Source organism: Oxyura jamaicensis, chromosome 1 (assembly GCF_011077185.1).
Source record: "Oxyura jamaicensis isolate SHBP4307 breed ruddy duck chromosome 1, BPBGC_Ojam_1.0, whole genome shotgun sequence".
Lineage (NCBI taxonomy): Eukaryota > Metazoa > Chordata > Aves > Anseriformes > Anatidae > Oxyura > Oxyura jamaicensis.
The window spans coordinates 68,529,468-68,535,467 of record NC_048893.1 but is presented as its reverse complement, the minus strand read 5'-3'; positions in this window follow the sequence as shown (position 1 = coordinate 68,535,467).

Sequence of the window (6,000 nt, the reverse complement as noted above, 5' to 3'; positions counted from 1 at the left end):
CTTCCTTCCTTCCTTCCTTCCTTCCTTCCTTCCTTCCTTTCCTTCCACCGTCCCTCCATCCCTCCTTCGTATTTGCTTCCATAGAAAAAAAAGTAATTCATGAAAAAATCGGGAAGAGCAAAACCTCATGATTTACTAGATAGAATCAAAGTGCAGAAGAGTTCTGAAGACCATGTTGTGTCTTGGCCTCGACAAACACACCATTATATATTTAACAGTGAGTAGACACTGAGTGTATATTTAATAGTAAAGATGTTTAGCCATTGCTCAGTAGGTGCTCATGTATAGACTTGTCCAGATCTATTCACATTAATGCATTGATATTTTTAGGAAAACACATAATAATTTGATTCTGCAAGTTGCAGACCAAAGGAACAGAGCTCAAAGTTTTGCTAAATGAGCCGTACTTGCATAGAATAAATACCTTGAAGGAAATGTGGGTTTGTAGATTCATTCCCCAGGTATGCATAACCCTAACCCATCAGCATCCTAATATACGTATATGTATACACATATATTTGATGAGTCTTAACTCTTTATTCAAAAAAATACTGACTGCTTTTTCTTAACTTATAAGGTGTTCTGAGAACAGGTCTTTACAATGATCAGATCCTGTGGTGATGGTCTTTATATATATAAATCTGCAATCTGTACCTAAGCAATTTCCTGTTATTATCATAGTCCTATTTTATTCATATGTCTAAGCTACCAGCAGTTGTCTCTGAACGACAAGTAATTTATCAGAGAATACCATGTGTCAAAATAAAACTGGAAGACTCAGGAACAGAGAAACTAGATAAAGCCAGAAATTATTAAATGATTTACATATTTATTTTTTTTTTTAATGAGATCTTTAATCATTTATTCTTGACCATCACGTAATACTCACAGCCTCTTCACCTTTTTGCATTTAGAAATCATAAAACTGATAAACAGACCTTTGACATTGCTGGTCTTTGGATTAGGTCTCACATATAAAGGAATTATGTTTAAACAGATGCCAGTAGTATTAACAGAACTTAATAGTGCCCATACAATATGTCCTAGCAGTTTCATTGACATGTTACCACACATTGACTTCCATACTTGAAGTCTTAACCTAATGGGTGCTTCCACTATGTTCAATTTTTTCTTTATGTCAACCTTTTCTCCTTAGAATATTACTTCTAATTTTCAGTCATTTACCATATGAGATAAAATCCACACAGAGTTCATACAAGTCTCAAACAGAGTTCCTGCTGCTTCTGTTTTCATTTTATTTAGGTTTATTTTTCTAAACCACATGTCACTATATGCCTTGCCAATGTAACTCGTTTGGAAATAATGTATTAATTCAAACAATGTTTGTTTGGAGGAACTCTGATAGCTTTCAGCTGGTTAAACACTTAGATAGCATCCTGTTGGTTTCTAAAACAGAACTGCAATGCTGATATGCTTTCCAAATGACAGCTTTGATGCAATATCCTTACAACATGTGAATATTTACAGTCCAGTATTACTTAATGATAGCTTTTTCTCAGAAGTTGTCAAGTGCCAAGGTTCATGCAGTTCATGTATATAGTTAAATTAAAACCTCAACTAAAATATTTACAGACAAATCCTGCATTCCGGAGCTCTACAGAAACCATTGGGCTAACTAGATAATTCTATGGCAAACTGGCTCTACTGCTGTTTATTTTTGTATAAAGCAGTTGCTAAAACTATTTTCACACATCCAAAATCATATGTAACATGATAAACTTCATAACACAAATATAAAGAATGGTTCAGAAAAGGAAAATGCAACTCAGATTTATTTTTATGGCATTTAATAAACTGCCTGATCGTTTTGTTTTTCAGGGGAAACAGATAGCTAAACGCACTATATGCAAAGCCCAATGAAATGAAATTCAAATTAATTTGAAATCCTAGTAATTAAATATAATGATTCATAACTATAAATATGCCTTTATTATTATTATTATTATATTTTTTTAACTGCTCCCTGAAAGGCTTAGGGAAGCAGTCAGGGAAAGTGATTATATACAAATAAATGTTATGTGTATTATCAATATACTTCTATAGTGCAATACCCTTTCCTCTCCATTTGAAAAAAATGGAACTATTTTACTAGTGCAGCAGCAAAATATTTTATCTATTTTAATTAAACTCAGAAACACTAGAAAACTAAGTAACAGGTAGATAATTGCCTATTCATATAGAATATCTTTACTGTGGCCATACAGACTCATATATAAATGTTTGCTTTTCTAGGTGTCTCTGACAATAGCACTCCTTCACAGTAATTTGTGTGGGAAACATGTCTAAGTGTAAATAAACTTTTTAAAGCGTAGGTACAATCAATATAATCATTATTACGGTACTGTGCTATTTGCTTCTAAAACACTAATAGTTCAGGTTGATCAGGGCTGCACAATCAGCTTACCTCTAATTAATCATAACTAATGCTTTCTAGGCTGTTAAGACAAACTAGTTACAGACAAACAGCAGTTCTAGGATCATTAGCCAATGTTTTTCTGGCTTACAAATTGCCTACCCTATCTTTAAGTATTACATAGAAGAAAAGCATCTTTTAAAGGAGTGTGGGCAGGGTATTTGATTCCCATACAGGGAAAGGCCTCTTTCAACTACCCAGCTCTGTAAACTTTCCAAAATAAATTTAAGACAATTTGTGCAAACAATGAAGAGTAATTTGAAGAAATCAGAGTTTCGGTAGAGTAAGATTATTACTCATTTCTGGAACTTGTATTCAGTTTATCACTAAAAAACAAAGAAACAAACAAACAAAAAAACTGCCTTATGCCTTTGAAAGTTATCTGGGAATTTGGGAATGTCCCAAATGATGACTGTCATAACTCGATAATTTCCTTCTTTCCAAAGTCCTGATAAGAATCCACGATTGCCACTGATGGTCTTTCAGAACCAGACAGTATCTATGCTTATACTTGATTCATGAGGTTTTTCTTCTCTTTCATTTCACCTTTTGGTTCACCAACAACTGGCAATGTTGTTGTAGTCTCATAATTTCTTTCAAAAGAATGTGCTTAATTAATGCTTTTTAAGAAATAAGTAAATTTTGAGTGAAGAGAAACTTCAGTCAATCTTCAGGATGTTCTTTGGAGAAAAGCCAAAATCAACCCATCCTAAACAAAATGGAATCCCTGAGAAAGAATCCCCCAAACCAAAAACAGGTTTGTTCCTGTGTTCCTGTATCTGGGTGGATTGCATCAATGCCATATAATTACTCTCATGGCTTCTTACAGTACCAGTTATAACAAAGCAATAGACACAAAATGTGTCAGTGTACTTCAGAATGACAGCTATCTTCTAAATAAAGCATGTTTTCACTCTGTAACCTCTGTTCTGCAGCATAAGCTGTACTGGTTTTTCAGGATACATCTGCAATGTCATGTTTGCACAATCTCAAGCTTAAAATTTGTTTCCTGTAACATCTTTACTATCTACATGATTCTGCATGTTCGGACTCAACTTTGGCATATGCCAGTTTGTTCACTGGCAGAGAAACTATGTGTTGGAGAAGGAACAAAAAGAAAGGATGGAGATCTGCTATGTTTCAGCTTTGTTGTTAAAGAAAGTAATTGGCATGGCTGTGTTGGGCCTGAATTAAGTTGTTCTGGCTCCAGTCCCCCAAAATTATATTAATTTGCCTATGCCATTCTAACATGACTCAATCACATAATCTCAGTGTTCTCCTAAAAATCTGTTAGGCATGAAACAGACTTTTGCTTTCTGGGGTAGTCTTTATATAGTTATGTTGTTACTACATTTAATGGTTTTAGTAAGTAACAATATGGAAGGGACACATACGGGCTAAGGTTAAAAGGAAGACCACAGAGGGCATGACTCTGACATTGATGCAACAGGAGAATACAACTAAAAGTTTAAAAACTGAAGAATTTGTATTAAAAAAAAAAATAATAATAATAAAAAAAATAAAGAACCTCAGCTAGCCCTGCAGGGGAACACTTGCCTGTTTCATGAAGAGCAGACTGGATATAATCTATGTGATGCAATTCTTGAGCATCTTATATGACTGTAAGTGAAACAGGCAGGTTAGGCCACAGCCCCCATTGTGCATTCAAATGTGTGAGGGCATTGGGCATGGGCCCCCTGCCTGACAGCCAGAATATTGATTTCAGAAATGCCCTTGCCACAGATGTGCATTTTGTATATACTCCATTTGCAGGCCATTACTGAAGATCTTGTAGACCACTTCTATGAAATCTAGCTGAGTACACAGGCATAATGTTGACAAATTTGTGGTGATGAGGACAGATGGAGGGTATATAATGAAAGGGTGCAGCATATAACTGGCAAGCCCAAGCTCTTGCTGTGAAAATTCCCTAACTGCTTGACCTTAGGATGAGTGTAAAGTATTGAGGCAGTCTTTTTTTTTACAAAAGCTTCAGCAGCTGTACCTGTCCACATCTTTCAGATGTCTGAGATACACTCAAAAGTATATATATATTAGAAGGGTAAAGCACAAGAGAAAGGGTGCTATGCTATAAGCAATAGGTGTATAAACAACCTGCTGATGAAAATTCCTATCTCACATACCTTTGTTATGTCCTGGATGTGTACCTGAAAATTACAATAAATTGAAATGAATACAGAATGAAGAGCTGATAGAAATGGAAGTCAAAGTTTGCTTTATAAATAGGAGGCTAAACAACATAGAAGAACACTCATAATGTTAACTGATTTTTTAAAATTTAAAGGCATGCTTGTTAGTGTAAATTAGATTTATCCACTCCAGACCTATGGAATGTGAAATGTTAGGTGGTGGCAAGTCTTACAGCCTGTGGGGTCAGTCTTGCCCCTAGACACATGTATATATGTCATTTATCTGCTGCAATGCTAGCTAACACTTGCTGATTTTAGAAAATATGTGCATACAACTGTGGGCAAGACTGAACAGTGACTTTTCAATTTGAAGTTTCTTCATACAAATGTAAAAATACTTTTTGCAATCTGATTCTAATTAACAATAGAGTCATTCATTCATTCTCTCTTTAACAAATGAGCAGAAATCCCCTTTCTTTAGCAGTACACATTTATTTGATAGTAACTAAATATTTGTGGTGATTATGTGTTACAAGATCTGATTCTATTGTACTTAAGATTCAAGTCCTGTTTCCATCTCAGCTGTATGCTACAAAACCACTATGCTACAGCATACTTGCTCAAGGGCACTGGAAGAAAAATCCTTCCATCCACAGCTGCAGAGAAAGAAGCGGATCCATTTTGTGACAACTTCATGGTTGGCCTAACACTTAGCTCATATTCTACATAACAGAAAAGTACCTACTGAATGTCAGCAGTGGCAAATAGCTTAGCCTTTTTATAGCCTGAGTTGTAAAAAAACTTCCTAATTATTCCGTTAATCCAAATAAAATCAAAGTTGTGTAAAAGTGCCCTTCAATCTGCCAGCTATACTATTGCTAATGCAGCCCAGTATGTGGTTAGCCTTCTATTCCACTGTGACTTATATTGTCACTTGTTGACTTAAATTTAACTTGTCCACCAGAACCCCCAAGTCCTTTTCAGATAAACTGCTTCTATGAGACTCGTTTAAGATTAGAGGCAAGAGGTACGAAAACAGTGCTTTATTTTATTTTATTTTATTTTATTTTATTTTATTTTATTTTATTTTTTATTTTTTAAATTCAGACGACTACACCAGAGTATTTACATGTCCTAGCAAAGATTAGACATCTCTAGCAGAGATTGCATCAGAAGATCTTGAAAAGATTTACAATTGTCAGTTATAGACTCTACTATAATCTTTAAATTACTTCCAGTAAATCCCAGCAAGTGTTGCAATGATACCTTTTTGAGCTAAGGACCTATACCCAATGTCTACAGTAGTGTGGTGTGACAGAACCAGATCTGTTAGTGCTGATATTTCATGGATTTTACATTGGACTAGCTCTACCTGGTCTTATAGACTGAACACCTCTTAACAGCTGGGATATATTA